This window comes from Camellia sinensis, chromosome 12 (assembly GCF_055761805.1).
Source record: "Camellia sinensis isolate YWXY chromosome 12, ASM5576180v1, whole genome shotgun sequence".
In the NCBI taxonomy this organism is placed as follows: domain Eukaryota; kingdom Viridiplantae; phylum Streptophyta; class Magnoliopsida; order Ericales; family Theaceae; genus Camellia; species Camellia sinensis.
The window spans coordinates 28,721,771-28,739,367 of NC_138972.1; the positions used below are offsets into that span (position 1 = coordinate 28,721,771).

A 17,597-nucleotide genomic window follows, 5' to 3' on the forward strand; every position below is an offset into this window, starting at 1 on the left:
TGCTTAACAGTAAGACAGTAATACAGAGTACAGGGGCATAACGGAAGCCAAAACAGTAAATAAACAATGTCCAATGAGCTGTGACAGTCTGTATGCAAAAAGACTTTTCATACATATATACATGAACAGTACAAAACAGTATGTACAACATTTACAATCAATCAGAACAGAGACCTAATCCCTATTAAACAGTACAGTAACAGTCTAAATAGTTATACAAAACAGATACAGTGACAGATGGGGGAAAATTAAAACACCCCTAAGCCATAGCTTGGTAGGCTCGGAACCTCGCAGTGAGGCACAGTGGTCGGCTTGACAAAAAAAGGAGTCTAACCCACGCTCCTAGCTCCGGTCTGGTGCCTGAACACCTACATATTTTAATAAATAGTGAGCTAAAGCCTAGTGAATAACATAATGCGTAAAGGGGTTAAGAATGAATGTCCTTATAGTAATGAAAACAGTTCATTGATTCAGTATATCAGTCGTTCAGTCATAACAGTCATATGTGGTACATCCATTGGCATAGCAGTACAATAAATAGTAGGTCTTAAAAGACCGAACAGTCAATGATGGCCATCATATCGGTAAACAGAAGTTCCAAGATAGGAACTGACAAAGATCTCTGTAACAGTAGCAGTAACAGTAAACAGTAGTTGCTATGGATGCCACAATATAGTTTAGAATAGAGGACATACATTCATTCAGTTAACAATAACAATTCAGAAAGCAGTTCAGTTAACAGTCAGAAAATATTCATCTTTGAACATATCTTTACAATATCGTTACTTACAGAGTTTTGGGCTATAAGCAGCTAGAGCACGTCTCCGAAAGCCAACCCTATACAGTGACAGAACGAACATACACTAAGTTTCACATTCGGGAATCAAAGACTTAGTCCCTACTTAGACTCGGTGTGGTTCTACATCTATATCATCATTAAGATGCCTTAAACTGGGTCTAAGAATGCCTAGGATGAGATGAGGATGCAAATATGCACTTTAAAACATTTTTCAAAATTTTCAGAAAACAAGGGATCCGCTCGAGCGCAGGTTACCCCGCTCGAGCGGACAGGCAAACAAAATACTCCGCTCGAGCGGACTGTAAAACATGCCAAAAGTATTGGATGTGTGAAAATCACGCTCGATGGGCGCTCGATAGCCGCTCGAGTGTAAGACACAAGGTCTCGCTCGAGCGTCCAATACCGCGCTCGAGCGGATTTCAAAATAGTGCAAAGTGCTGGGAGCACGAATTCCACGCTCGAGCGCTAGTCACCCCGCTCGAGCGTGAGTTCAAAATCTGAAATTCCCAGATTTGAACCTCAAGCTCAAAATCAAGTTTTGAAACACCAATTTCGATCCTCTTGGGCAAATTTTCCAGAAAACATTCCAAAACTCATAGTTTAACATGATTCAAAGCTCAAATGTAAAATCAAAGCCCCAAAGGAAGATCAATTAAACCTAATTTGAAACCAAATTTCATGAATATGAAGAACATGCAAACATGCATGAATTTAACCAATTCAAAGCTTCCAACACTTGCTCTAATGAGCCAATTCTTACAAAATCAAGATGAAATCATGGACTTTAGCATAAACATGGACATGCATGTGAGATTTCATGAACATTAACTTCAAAACTCAAGAATGGCAACATGCATGCATGGATTAAGCTCTTAATTCAACAACTTGAGCTAGTTCTAGACTTAACTCACTAATTTGACATGAAACATGCAAGATCAAGCTCAATTCATAAATAAGAGGGTAATTACTCTACCTTAGGTTTTGAATTACAAGACTAGAAGCTCAATTTGGCAATCTACACTTCAATTCTTCAAGTTCTCTAAACCAAACTCTTAAGAACAACTCATTTCTCTCACTCTCTCTCTCTTGGTCGGTTAAGTGCAAGAAATGGCTGATGAAAATGTTTTGTTTGAGTGTACTAAGGCTCACATATGTCTAGGTAGTGGGCCACTAGAGTGGCAAAATGATAATTTAAGCCAACAATGCAATTTAGCTTATTCTAATCTAATTTAATCATACCAAATCAATTTTCAATTAATTTTATCATAAAATCACATAAATTCTAATGATCAGAAAACATCAATCGATTTCAGATTCGGCCGTCGATAAGGCCTTCAATTCGCAATTTAAAACGTAGAACATGAACAGATAATTTTTCAGTCAATAGATAGACATACAATTAAATAGATATACTCAATCAATTCAGTTCTAGATTTCAGTCAATCAGTTCAGTATTTCAATCAATTCGATTACTAATCATGTTCAGTCTCAGTTTAGTAGTAATTAGTAGTCAATCGGTAAACAGTGGTGAGGGTTGTTACACCTTGGCTTCCAACAACTTGCCCACTTCCTCCTCTACTACCTCCACGCGAATTAATGTCGGCCTCCTTGTCCGCTGAATGATAGGCTTGTCTACATTGAGCCTGTGGCAAGTGACCTCAGGGTCGATGCTTGGCATCTCATAGGGCGTCCAAGCGAACACTTCTATGTTTTCTCGCAAGAAAGCTTCCAATTCATTTTCTTCCTCTTCGGCTAAACCTGAGCCGAAAGAAAAAAGCGCTATTCGTCACATTCTTGAACCAGAATTTTTTTCAAAGCCTCCTCACTCTTGTTACTGGTTCTTTGCCCACATCATCTAGGACCTTCATGTCCTCATCTTCAATTTTCATTGTCTCTGTTTCTCGCACATTAGAGGTAGACTTCATTGCTACCATGGAGCAATTTTTTGCCTGCACCTGATCCCCTTTGACTTCTTCAATCCCATATTCTGTTGGGAATCGCAATAGCTGGTGTAATGTTGAGGGAACAACCCTCATTACATGCAACCACTGTCTATCCAAGATAATATTGTAAGGGGAAGGGATGTCAATTACTGTGAACTCTGTGCTTACCTTCTTCGTGTTTGTCTGCACTTCCAAATTCGTGGCTCCCAGAGACACGTCGGCATTCCATTGAACCCAACCATCGAGCTATTGGACTATTCCAGATCATCTGGGTGAAGGCCAAGTTCCTTGTAACATCTAACATACATGATGTCACAAGAACTTCCTTGATCAACCAGTATGCGCCTTACCTGGTACTCCCCAATCTTCAACATTATCACCAAGGCATCATTGTGTAGATGCTGCACCATATCCAGGTCTGCCTCGGTAAAAGAGACCATTGGCCCCTGATACTCATTGGTCCTATGCTTCTTCTGCTGGACCTGATACACATGCTGCATGTGCCTCACTCTCTGAGTCTTCCCACGCACCTCATTCTCATTGACCCTTGAGTGAATCACATTGATCACCCGAGGTCCATCTGCTTGCTGTGGTGGCGGCGATAAATGTGGTGCTGCCGGTGCCTAGGGCAGCCTTGTCTGCTCTTCGCTTGTTCTGGCCTTATCTACTAGGTCTCTCAGATGACCCCATTTGACCAGATCCTCCAAGTGCGTTTTCAGAGCCCTGCACCCCTGAGTTAAGTGCCCATCCTCATTATGGTAGGCACAGTGCTTCCCAAGGCTCATTCCCATAAACTAGCTAGGGATCTTCTCTAGCGCTCTATAATACGGCTGGTTCCTGATTCATTCTAGAACTTTGTAAACTGGGATCCGAAACACAGTGGTGACTGCCTGTGCAACCCTCAAGCCTGTATCTTGCCTGTTAAAACCAGTGTTACATCTACTTCGCTTCGGCGAGCCGTTTCTCTTCTCTTGCTTTGGTGTCTTAGCTCCGTGTGTGTCTTCCTCCACTCTGGCATATTTCTCAATTTGTGCCATGAGCTCCTCCATACTCTTTGGTAGAGTTTTTGCAAATGACTTTCGAAGCGGACATTCATCCTTTAGGCCGCTTTTGAAAGATACGGCCGCCAACTCTTGGTTGCATACGGGTATTCGGTTGAACACCTCATAATACCATTTGGCATAAGCCCTAAGGCTTTCGCCCTCATTAATGTTCAAAGCCAGCAGGGAGTCTACCCTTAGTGGCTGCAACATATTTATTACAAACCTAGCCACAAACATCTCGGCTAGGCTTTCTCAACTCTTCACAGTCCCTTTCGGCAACTTGTGGAACCAATCTGATGCAATTTTCCCAAAGGATAAAGGGAACATCTTGCACAACAGCTGCTCGTTCCCACTATACAAAGCCATTGAATTTAAATATAAGCCGACATGAAAGTTCAGATCAGACTTATTGTCAAAAACTTGGAACTTCAGCATATGAAACCTCTTCGGGGCCTCAAACCTATCCAACTCCATTGAGAACGGCGTTCTCGGCTTGACGAGGAATGTGACCTCGGCATTGAGTCGCTTCCTCTGGAGGTAGTCTCTCAGGTCCTTCTTTATTCAACCAGGAGCTCGGCTATTAACAGATTTCAGCCTTTTTGGTGCTCTACTCCCAACGTCGTGATGTATCCTCTTGGACTTTTCTTCATTCACTGTATCAATGCAAAGTCCCTTTCCCTGTATATGCCGATTGTCACAACCTAAGCCCGCCCCTATAGGTTTAGTATCTTAACCGGCCAGTAATCCGTAGATTACCTACGGCCTCAAAGACAAAATTTCAAAATTATTTAATTTTATCGGGGACTAAAGCGGAAGCAAAACAAAAATGATGATGTCCATCGAGCTGTGCGTACATGATTGTAGACACCCCATTTTTGACCGTCATCAAGACTTGGACGTCATTGTTTGAACACCCGATGATCATCCATGTTCGTGTTCATTTTGAGTTCTTGGAGGTCTCGGCTGCGCACCTTGCCTCAGGATCTCTCAACTCGACTGTTCTGTGCTTGGTTTTGTACCAAGAACTTGTTTATTTTTGCACCTGAGGGTAGAGAGTAGCTTGTTAGCTACCCCTGAAACCCACCATCTTTGGCTTGAGGCCACCGGCCCTATTTTAATGCTACGGCCATTGGTGATGGCTGGTCGGCATTTTGTGTGGTCGGCCGACCATTTATTTGGCCGATTGACTCATTTTCTGGCCGATACCTCCTTTTTGCCTTTCTCAGGCATGGTGCATGCCAGCTGTGCCAGCTGGAGCACACAGACCAATCCTCCATACACGTGTATGGAGGATTTGCACCCTTTGCACCCTTTTTGCCCAAACTTCTTGGAGAAGCTTGGACCCATTGCTCTAGCTTCTTGAGAAAGCTTGACCCTTTGTCTTAGCTTCCTCAAGAAGCTTAGACCTTTGACTTAGCTTCCCTTAGAAGCTTGCCCCCTTTGACCCTTTTGTATTAGCTTCCCTTAGAAGATTAGGCCTTTGTCTTCCTCTATATAGGGAAGCCTTCATTCTCCTTTGAGGAGGTTCAGTAAATCAGACATATACATCTGATATGTCTCATATATCACACTCTCTCTCTATATCTCCCTCTCTCTCTTCATTTGTGTGTGTTTGGGGGTTCAAAAGGGTGTTTTGTTCTTAGTTTTGCACTAAGGCACCTAGTATTACACCATACTTCAGTTTTGGGGGGTGTTGGGAGGTTGTTCTTAGAGTTTTGAGTTGATTTTGATCAGAAGAAAGGGGCTAGACTTGCCGTTCTTCAAGTGTTCTTCAAGGGTGAGCTAGTTACTTTATATTCCCCATTCTTGCACTAGCTTTTAACCCACTTTGCATGCTGTTTTGAGCTCTGTGTATAATTGATAAAAACTCTGATTTTTCATGCTTAAGATGTTTCATTAAGGTCTCATTTGTGTTTGGGGTCGACCTCCCCCTCTTAGGCCTTGTTTGGCCCCTTTTGTACCTTCTTTGTTGAGCTTTGGAACCTTTTGTGTATTGGCCTTCTCACCACTGAAATCGAAGAAGAGGTTTTGAGGTCTTGCATAGGGGAGGGACACCCCTCTGCCTTTGTGTCTCATTTGTTCATGTTTTTGGCTCACAAAAGTAGCATGCATGCTTAGCTTTACTTAGTTTCATTTCAGAGGTTTTTGGGTGTTATTTGGTCATATTATATCTCTGTCTTTGGTCGGATTTATGGTCCATTACATGCATCACACACTTCCTTAGTAATCCCCTTTATCGTCATAACATGAGCCATGCATTTTGCCCCTCCATGCTTGCATGTTCTAGCTTGACTTCATGAAGCTTTTGGTCATATTTCATCATGCTTGAGGTCTGTTGGGTACTGATTTGATCATATTTACCATGTTTGGTATAGCCACCATGCATTTTGGCTTGTGAGCCTTGAGTGTGTGAGTCATTAGCACGCTTTAGTTGGGTTGTTTCAATGATTTGGAGTCATTTCCCATGCCATTTCAGTCCATGTTTTATGCTTACATGCTTGCATTTGTTCCCTCTTCCATGCCTTGAAGAGTTGTGGTCTTATGCTCCACGTTTGGGCCTTGGTGTATGCCTTTTTGTTTAAGACCTTGGGCTGCCATATCAGTGGGTTTTGGAGTGTATTTTGATGCATTGAAACTCTATTTTCTGGTTTCATAATCCATGCCATATGTGGTCATGATAGTTGTAGTGGAATACCCCCTTGTTGGCTTCAAGTTTTGGGCCCTATTGCGCGCCTTGTTTGCATGTTTTGTTTGACTTGGCATCATCCCCTTTGCATGTATTTCAGAGCTTAATATGTTGGTTTAATTCCCATAATTATCTTCTTTTAAGTGTCTTTGAAAGTTGCCTTTTATGCCTAAGTGTTGGGACCTTCTCATGTGCATGCTTAGTTGTGTTTTATCCAGCATTCCCATCACTTTTGGCCACTGTTTTGGGGTGTGGCTGGGGCTCCTCCACCTTAGTGTAAGTCCATAGATCATGCATTTCTGCATTGGTGCATGCCTATCACTTTGTATAGTTGCTTATCTAGGTTGCATCATTGTATATCTATTGTATTGCCATATTGCTTGCATGTTAGCTCACATTGCACTACATCTTGCATGCTTAGCACATTGTACATTTGCTTGTTTGGCTTACATTGCATTTGGCATATTTTGTTAACTTAGCCATTTTGCATACTTGGGCTACTTTGCATACTTGAGTCACTTTGCATACATGCATTGCATTTTGCTTGGTTTAGGGTGTCAAACCAAGCATGAGGGGTGAGGTGTGTTCGTACTCAAAGTGACGAAACACGTCTCAACCCTCAGTCGCCGACGTCCTTGATCTCAACATGATAGGGCGTAAGGCACTCATTTGTTTTGTTGCATGCATTTACATTGATTTGCAAACTTGGTGTCTTTGGCCATCATGCATCGAAATGCATGATTTGTGCCCCGAGTACCGAGGGCCACACTCCCTTGAGTCCATAGCATAATTGGGAGAGTGACCACGCACACATTGCTTTGAAATTCCATGCCATGCACTGTCTGTCCTCTGCTGCTGTCAAAACAGGGCTCTGCAGGAAGAAATGGCCGACCGACCACTTTTTGTGCCGACCGACCATCAGTGTCTAGCCGGTGGTTCAATACTTGGTCGATAAGCCTATTCTCATGGCCGGTGGATTTGAATTGTGGCCGGTGGCACTCCACAGCACTCAGGGGTTGATTCAGAAGGATTCTGGAAACTTTCATGAATTTTAGAGGAGCAAGGCAGTGTGAACAGAGGCAATAGTGGCATGGTACCGAGTTTCCGAGCGAGGCAAATCGAGCATGCATCATCCCATCATTTCGAGGTGGGGCTGCGGCCACTTTCTTTTTGTAATTAATTTGTTAATTAATTAAGGGTTATGTAATATTTAGTTAGCTAGTCAATTAGTTAATAAGTTAATCTGTATTATTCTTTCGGACCCTCTGAGCGAGGGCAATTGTGTAATAAGTGTGCGTGAGTGAGTGTATGTCTTTCAATCCCACGTCTTTCTCCCTTTTATTTACTAGCTTATGATGGTTAGATTAGGGCATGTTTTATTTAGCATACTTATGCTCACATGTTTGCATCCATACATTTGTCTTGCATGCACCGGGCTCGGCGCATCATACTAGCTGCATTTGTATTTCAATTCTAAGTTGAATACGTGTTAGCTGTAGCATCATCATATGCCATCTTAGAATAGCCGAGCCTATTGTAGTTGCATCTTGCATTTGTTGCATTAGTCATCTTAACAAGAACTAGGATCATGCATATGATTACTAACTAGTTTCTATTTTGGCTTGGAGTACTCGGTAAGTGTTTATGCTTTAGCATCCTTGCATGCATATGAGTGACTGCCATTATAGCATGCTTACCATGAGGCTATGTGCTTATGTGATATATCTACCTGAATGCCTGTGGGTGAAGGTTGGATTATTTGAATTGGAATAAGGCATCGACTGTGAGTTTTAAGCCCACTAGACAGTGGCAAAACCATGTTTTCTAAGCCCACCCGAAGGTGGCAAAATCTGCATTTTAAGCCTACTTGCGGGTAGCAAACAGTTTTCAAAAAACAAACATGAAATGTTTTGTTCCAATTCAGGCGACCCAGTCTATACTTGTGTGTTGTGCGCATCACATAGTAATTCTAGGCTAATAACCGGAATAAGAACACATAACGTTTTCAAAACTCGATATCATGGTTAGTAGAGGCCGATCTTTGATCGGGCGAGCAGGGGTGCTCATAGCTGACCTTCCCCAATCGTACCCAAGTTCCCGAGCCGAGGCAACTTTGGTGATGACGGACACGTGGCCTTAGGCAACGAGTCAGGATTTCCTAAATTCCCCTAAAATAAATATTTAGGTGGCGACTCTATATCTAGCAAAGAGTCCATGTTTGGCACTTCTTTCTAAAAAATTCGTTTTCCAAAACGATTTGCCAGATTTAGACTCTTTGGTGATTTATCAGTCTTGCATTGCACTTTACAAGATCAGATTAAGAACCGTGACAATTTGAGCCCAAACTGTAGTGAGCCCAAATGAACAAAACGGGGGATCTTCCCCCGGGACGTTCGGGGACGTCTACAGTTTCTGGCGACTCTGCTGGGGACTTAGAGAGCTTGACTCGAACTCATGATATCTTGTTTTGATTACACTTATGTGTTTCTTTGCATTGCATTTACATTGGTGCGCCTAAGTCACAGTGTTTGCCGTCTGCTATTCTGGAACGGTTTGCCGAAGGCTCGCTTTGAGAAGTGTGCCGTAAGGCTGACCGATTACGGGCTCTGCCACGATGGGAACACAAACCCCGGTTGTCACCGGGGTACCCTTTTTGACCATTCGACTCAGTGCATATTCGGAATCCGTAGTGACCGTTCCAAGCTAGGACAGGTTGCCACCTGATTATAGGTTGTTTGAAACCGCTGCATGCGTAGTGAAACCCTAGCTCCTGACAAAATAGGATAGGGAAACCCTACCCCTCCATAGGGGTGCTTTGGCTCTCACTTATTTGTTATGTGCTTTAGAGTTGGCCTCTACAAGAATGCATGTATCAGTCTGCAAGTTTGAGCATCAGGCCTGCGGGCACCAGTTCGGTATTTTGGGAATCAGTTATCTGCGGGTATCAGGTTCTGTTTTGGGGGCAATAATTTGGGAATAATGATCAGTGTTGAGGAACAGTGTACTCAGCTTATTAACTGCAGGTTGTTATGCCCAACTGTGTGTTGTGTGTTTATTTTACGCTGTTATGTTGTCCGTTTGTCTGGTTATTTATTTCCTTATTATTGCTTTATTTATCTTTTTGCCAGGTAGTTTAGCACGATTACTTCCGACCCAGCAAATATTCCCCAAGCACTCTGGACTAGAGGTCGCCGACTCAATCGATCTGAGGATCTGGTCGACGGACAACCAGTGTTTTATTCTCTACCCCCGGTTATTAGACGAAGGTCGAGAAGATGCAATGTATCCGAGTAGAGATTGCCAAAGCAGTGGTCAACCCTACCAGTGGACAGTCACGCCGAGGCCTCAATTTTCGCCATAGAGGGAATATATACCGGTAATTCAACCAGAGCAGAGCAGTATGGCAAACTTAGAGGAGATGGTGCGCCAGCTCCAAGAGAGCATGAAAACTATGCAGCAAGACGCTGTCTGACAGGCGGAGTTCGCCAAACAATAGGCCACGGTTATAACTGAACAAGCAGAGTTAATCATAAGGCTACAGCAGCAAGCCGGGGCATCTGCTTCACATCAAGCTCCTCCCCCACCAAGGGTTCCGATACCTGAGGAGACACCAAATGTCCAGCATATCCAAGAGGATACAAACATTCCAACGGGTCCGGCTTCGCCCCCGATTCTACCGCAACTATCCAAGGCGCCCACGCCTATCAATGTACTGGATTCTCCCTTTGAGTTCGAAGTGGACCCCACAGTGTTGAAGTTGAGCAAGCTTGAAAAGCTGTTCAAGAAATCCCAAGGAGTCAAGACCATCCCTGATATTGAAGATGGGTATACTGGCGCGGCTGTGACGCTGCCAGATCGGTTCAAGATGCCACAAATTGACCAATTTGATGGGTCTGGGGACCCTATGGTGCACCTGAGGTTGTTTCAGATATCTTAAGACCGATGGGCCTCACCAGACTACAGAAGCTGTATTTGTTCGGCCGGACCCTGTCGGGTGTGGCGGCCATCTGGTACACAAATTGGAAGATGATGTTAAGCGGAACTAGGATGAGATGGCTGAGGCCTTCGTTGCACCATACTCGTATAACACGCAAATCGAGATTACGACCCATGATCTTGAGACGACGAGACATGAGCCTAAGGAGAGCTTCTCAGAATTCGTGACCCGATGGAGGGCCAAGGCCTCAATGATGACCATTAGGCCAACGGACAAGAATCAAATACGGATGGTTGTGCGCAACCTCCAATCCAAACTAATGCAGAAAATGATTGTGCTCCCCTTCCCTACCTTTTCAGATCTGCATGAGATGGGAGTACAGATTGAGGATGCCTTGAAGCAAGGCTTGATCGACAATGACAGAGAGCAACCCAGGAGAACCTTTAACCGCAACACCAATGCAGGCCCGAGTGGCGCTGCCACTGCAAGAGCCTCAGAAGTGAGCATGGTCACCACCATTCCCCCTCGAAGAACCATGGCAGCTACGCTCTTCTCCGGTGCGTCCGGGAGCAATACACAAACAGCCAAATACCCGCCCAAAAACCAAAGGACCTTCGCTCCACTATAGATGCCCCTGTCCAAAGCTCTGGGGGTTTTAATCAAAAAAGGGCACTTGAAGCCCCTAGAGCCGTGGCCATTGCCGGAAAAACTTCCCCCTACCCACAACCCAGCCAAATATTGCACATTTCACCAACAGCACGATCATGACACCGACCAATGCTTTTGATTACGTCATGAGATTCAAGATCTCATTGATAATGAGGTGATTGTGCCTCCTGAAAAATCCAATGTCACAACAAACCCTCTCCCACCACACCATCAAGCTCCACCTCCCAAAAGAATCAACTTTATCCAGACTGGGGTCGTGTCTTACGATCCTAGCATATATATCACCCCATCTCACCTACCCAAGCCGGAGGTGCTCCTTCCTAACTACACTGACTTGTGCATGTTGGACACCTCCAGAACCCAACCCGAACCAATGGTGGTGACTGTCGGAGACAGAACGGGGGAGATTTCGAAGGAGAATGGCATTGTTAAGTCAGAATCTGAGGAATCTGGGAGTTTTGCTGAAGAGATATACAGTCCGAGTGACTACATTTTGTCGGTAGGCCAGGATAGGTCAAGTGTGGAATTGCCAGAGAGGGCAGAGCTTTGTGTGATACAGGGGGATGGATTTGATCAGAGATCAGATGACTTAGCGGCTGTGGAAGGGGACTTTGCTGACCTCCAATTTTTCAACGAACAAGGCCTAGGGGACATGGCCGCCAACTGGTCAGATTTCGAGGAATCAGTAGAGGCTACTGGGTGGCTTGATGACCTACCAGACGTTGTCGAAGAATTTCAGTTGGAACAGGGCCCGTTAGGGACAAGGGCATCAGTTATGCCCGGAAGGGCCGAGGATCGAAGAGCATCGCCGGTGCCAAGAATTTTGCTCGGGATCTGAGCGGTTTGAATACAGGAATCATTGAACAGCCAGTTGTACTGACACAGTTGAAACAAGAAAGATTTGAGGATTCTGAGAGAATCAGGAAAGCTAAGGCCCACGTGGGGACTGAAGCTGCTGTGTGCACAGGGACAGAGAATGCTGCGAGCATATGGATGGAAGGTACTGCGAGTACGAGAACAGTCATACCGGAGCCTGACAGGTGTCTGTCGGCGGCCGATGGAATGTGGTGGGAGGACGATGATTTATGTCTTGCCCACACGGATGAGGATTGGGGGAGCAACCAACCAGATGATACCTGGTACATCGGCGAAGTCGATCATATGACTAGAAGCGGACGGTATTTCAAGCCCCCGCACCTAGATCAGCTAGAGGCGTCTAGGAAAGATAAGGAGGCAGAAAAGCAGAAAGAGAAGCAAATCGAAGAAGAGGCTGTACTGAAGCAGTTGAAAAAGATCTAGGCAAACATCTCCATCTGGGGACTGCTTATGGCATCGCGAGTGCATCGACAAGCTGTCTTATCGGCCATGGACAAGGCCAAGCTCTCAATAGACACCACGCCTGAACAACTGGTGGGCTTAGTTTTTCCGGGAGGAGCTACCCCAATGTTGACTTTTTCCGACAAGGAATTGCCACCTGAGGGTGCGAACCATAACAAGCCACTCTACATCTCTGTGGAGTGTAGAAACAAATGGATACCCGTGGTATTGGTCGACACAGGGTCCGCCATCAATGTGTGCCCGGCAAGAACTGCATATGCAATCGGTTTAAAGACCGCGGACTTTGTGCCGACAACCCAGGTGATTCGGGCATATGACAACACGAGCAAAGAAGTAATGGGAACAGTGAAAATTCAGACCAAGGTTGGGCTGGGACAGCATGAGATAGACTTTCACGTCCTAGAGGTTCCCGCCACTTTCAATCTACTCCTGGAACGGCCGTGGTTGCACCAGTTAAAGGCAGTTTCGTCCACCTTGCATCAGATGGTGAAATACCCCCATGGGAAGGGAGTAGCCATTGTTTTTGGAAATTCGTCGATCCATCCACCACCAGAAGTATCTATGCCAGTTTTGGAAATTGAACACGGTATGGAAGATGTGTTCATATCGAGTTTTACCCTAGCTGAGGCCCGGGTCATGCAGAACATCGTAGCTGTTAATGAGGGGGTGTATATTAGTGCTCAATCAGTATACCTCATGAACAAGCTCCAACACGTCCCTGGGATGGGATTAGGAAAGAGCGGCTGGAAGGGCGTTGCAGCATTGGCCGAAGTGCCACACAACCCACATACCTTTGGCTTGGGTTATCTGCCCACCAAAGAGGATTGGATAAGGAAAGGTAAGGAGATGGCTGGGAGAGCCAGAGCGAAGCAGGCAGGGAAGCTTTTTGAATCAATGCACCGGCCCATTCAGGATACCCTAAACGGACGCTTCGTCCGGGAGGGGGAGGACTTTCCATTTTGTGGCTTCCCAGAGCCGTGGCTGAACGCGGAGAGGAAACGCGTGCCAGGTTTTGAGATCTTCTTTGATCTGCAATTATCCGGGGATGATGTTGCCGAAGAGCAGACAGACCCAACAGTTGAGGTTAAGCAGAGCAAGAAAGTGGAGTCTGAGGACGCCAAAAGTGAAATGGGGGTAGTGCTGGCATATCTACTTTCTGATCCTCCGATCGAACAGAAGTGCTTGGGGGATAACTTCTCGGTGTCCATGATCGGGAATGAAATGGCTGCGGGCCTACCGTCAACCATTTTGGATGCATCCATCGCACCCTCTCTCATTTGGCAGTATGAAGAGGGATTTTTGTCAAGCAGCACCGGGTCAGGTAGTGAGCCGGAATCTGATTCCACCGAGTCTTGTGAGTCGGAATCAGGTTCCAGCTCGACTGAGTATACGTCCGGTATTCCTGGGGGTGATAACCCAGATGCCACAGTCCTGTCTAGGTCGTCTTTTTCTTTCTCTTTTGAGTCTGTTGTAATCGAAGAATCGAACGATTTAGATGTGCTTAATGAGAATGATGTGGCTATGGTTTTTGAGTACTTTTCTGTGCCTTTGATTTATTGCTTGAATCAAGACTTTCAAAATTTTGATAAAAACGACGAGGAAGAAATTCCTCCGATTTTGCAACGATTAATTGATCAAGAGCAGGAAAGATTTGTTAAACCTTTAGTTGATGAAATCATTACTGTGAATATTGGTACTGAGAATGACCCGCGGCTGGTCCAGATCGGGTCCACGTTGTCTTCGAAGGAACGCGAGCGCTTAGTCACTTTATTAAAAGATTTCAAAGATGTTTTCGCGTGGTCCTACGAAGACATGCCTAGAATCGATCCTGAGATTGTACAGCACCGGATCCCTCTTGACCCCGAGGCCCGACCCATCAAGCAAAAACTCAGAAGAATCCGCCCGGATTGGGCCCTCAAGATTAAGGAAGAGGTCACCAAACAAATCGACGCAGGGTTCCTGCTGGTATCTGAATGCCCGACTTGGTTGGCCAACATTGTTCCAGTGCCGAAGAAGAATGGCAGGATCCGGGTATGCGTGGATTTCAGGGATTTGAACAGAGCCAGTCCGAAGGACGACTTTCCCTTGCCGCATATCGATGAGTTAGTGGACTTCACAGCAGGGCATGCTTTACTCGCGTTCATGGATGGATTCTCGGGCTATAATCAGATAGTGATGGCACCAGAAGATCGGGAAAAGACTGCTTTCACCACCCCGTGGGGGACATACTGCTACAGAGTGATGCCGTTTGGGTTGAAGAATACTGGAGCTACATATCAACGGGTCGCGACCACGATATTGCATGACATGATCCACAAAGAGGTTGAGGTGTACGTGGATGACATGATTGTCAAGTCCAAAGAAAGAGAGGGCCGCTACACCGCCTTGCAAAAGTTCTTTCAAAGGATTAGAGAATTTAGTTTGCGGCTGAATCCTCATAAATGAACGTTTGGTGTTACAGCAGGAAAAATGCTAGGGTTTCTGATTACACAGAGAGGTATCGAAGTCGACCCTTCCAAAATTAAGGCCATCTTAGAAATGCCACCACCAAGGACTGAAAAGGAGGTGTGAGGCTTTCTAGGTAAAGTGCAATTCATAAGACGGTTTATCTCAAAATTAACCTTGACTTGTGAACCACTTTTTGGTCTCCTGAAGAAAGGAATGAAATTCCAATGGGATGGCCGATGCCAAGCTGCTTTTGAATAGATCAAGGAATACTTACAGAACCCACCCGTGTTGTCACCACCTGAGCCAGGGAAACCGTTGATATTGTACCTTTCAGTGACTGAGACTACAATGGGCTGCATGCTCGCGCAGGAATCAGAAGACAAGATGGAGAGAGCCATCTACTATCTGAGCAAGAAGATGCTAGAGTATGAGACCCGCTACACACCGTTGGAAAAGGCTTGCTTAGCCTTGGTATGGGCTACCAAGAAGCTGCGGCACTACCTGTTAGCTCACTCCGTAATGTTGGTTTCACGACTGGATCCCATCAAATATCTTTTCAAGAAACCAACACTTACGGGTAGGCTAGCTCGTTGGTTACTTTTGCTTTTCGAATTCGAAATATGTGACGCGCAAGTCAGTCAAGAGAAGGGCAGTAGCAGAATTCCTAGCTGATCACCCAGTGGAAGGGGGTGAAGCAGTTGAGTACTTATTCCCAAATGAGGCCATTTTGCATATCGACGATGAAACTTGGATGATGCACTTTGATGAAGCGTCAAACCAGTACGGGTATGGAATAGGGGTGTTGCTGATAGCACCCGATAATTTTCGTATCCCTTTAGCCTTCAAACTCTGGTTCAAAGTCTCGAACAACAAAGTAGAATATGAGGCATGCATTGCCAGTCTAAAAGCAGCCCTGGAACTAGGGGCAAAACGGTTGGACGTCATCGGGAACTCGAACCTTGTTGTATCTCAAGCAAAAGGAGATTGGAAAGTCAAAAAAGAATAGATGATAATGTATCACCAGACCTTGGACCTGTTAATTCCTCGGTTTGAGAAGCTAAACTTCGCTCATCTGTTAAGAGAGAACAACAGGTTCGCAGATTCACTAGCAACTCTATCTTCCATGATAGACATCCTTTTCGGAGTCCGAATGCGTCTGATCATCATTGACCAAAAGTTTGCGCCGGCATATGAATCAAATGCTACCATAGATGAGGTTCAGGACGAGAACCCCTGGTATTATGACATTTGGAATTTCTTGGAGAAGGAAGTGTATCCACCAGGGGCAAATGCCAAAGACAAAAGGGCAATCAAAAGAATGGCCGTTCAGTTCATCATCTGCAGGGGTAAGCTGTATAAGAGAGGTCATCTGGGAATGCATAAGCTGTGCGTAGAAGCCGAAGAATCGAAACGCCTAATGGAGGCCATCCATGGAGGGGAATGTGGAACACATATAAACGGGGTAATGTTAGCCTGGAAGATTCTCAGACAAGGTTACTATTGGTCCACCATGGAGGAGGATTGTATCAGCTTTGTTCGGTGATGCCACAAGTGTCAGATCCATGCAAACCGCATGAACATCCCGCCGTCGAAGCTGTATAACATGACTTCGCCATGGCCATTTTCAGTTTAGGGAATCGATGTAATCAGGGTTGTCACGCCCAAGGGGTCGAATGGGCATGAGTTTATCCTAGTTGCGATAGATTATTTCACGAAGTGGGTTGAGGCCCAGTCTTATGCGGTACTGAAGGCTTTGCACATTGTAAAGTTCATCAGAAACAACATCATCTGTCGTTACGGAGTCCTAAATGAGATAATTTCAGATAACGGTTCCCACTTCAAGAAGGAAGTGATTGACTTGTTGGAGAAATACAACGTGACTTTTCATAAGTCATCCACATACCGGCCGCAAACCAATGGAGCGGTTGAGGCCGCCAACAAGAACATCAAAGACATACTGCAGAAGATGGTGGAAACCTACCGGGACTGGCCAGATAAGCTGCCGTTTGCTCTGTGGGGCTACCGAACTTCGATTAGAACTTTTACTAGGCGACTCCGTATTCATTGGTTTATGGGATGGAAGCCGTTCTACCTATTGAAATTGAGGTTCCATCTTTGCGAGTACTGGCTGAGTGTCAGATAGCCGAAGCAGATTGGCAGCAGAGCAGATTTGAAGAACTCATGCTCTTTGATGAGAGAAGATTGAAAGCACTATACCATGTTCAGGTTATCAGCGTAGAATTGCCCGGGCTTTCAACAAGAAAGTTAAGTCCAGGAATTTGAAAGAAGGAGATCTGGTGCTCAAGGACAACCGAGCTCCCATCCACGACCCTAGGGGCAAGTTCAGACCCAATTAGACTGGTCCCTACATCATCAAGTCTATCTGGTCAGGTGGAGCTGTGGTTCTGATGGATCTAGATGGCCTAGAGTTTTCACAGCCGATCAATATGGACAAGTTGAAGAAATATTACCCCTGAGAGGCTCGCTAGGCCGAAAACCCGAAAGGGCAACCTAGGCAAAAGTTAGAGCATGAAAAATTGGAAATTATAAAAACAGAGCTCGCAAGGTTGAAAACCCGCGAAGGGCGGCCTTGGCAAAAGTTAGAGCGCAAAAGGAGAGTGAAAATACTCGAGTGAACCCAAGCCTGAACTACGTAAGGCTTGATTCCCATCTTTGGGATACGTAGGCAACTTCATCTTGAGGTTCAGCCATAAACTTTTTCCCGATCAACTTT

At 45.2% G+C, this 17,597-nt stretch overlaps 1 long non-coding RNA gene across 1 annotated transcript in view; it reads right to left on the bottom strand.

Moving 5' to 3' along the window:
* Window positions 1-209: 209 nt before the first annotated feature.
* LOC145804421 (uncharacterized) overlaps window positions 210-17,597 on the bottom strand; it is a 37,591-nt gene continuing 20,203 nt past the window's right edge. Inside the window, exons 3-4 of the long non-coding RNA XR_014346113.1 lie at window positions 791-837; window positions 210-368 (exon numbers count right to left, since the gene is read on the bottom strand). This is a non-coding gene — a long non-coding RNA (uncharacterized LOC145804421). The remainder of the gene's footprint in view (window positions 369-790; window positions 838-17,597) is intronic.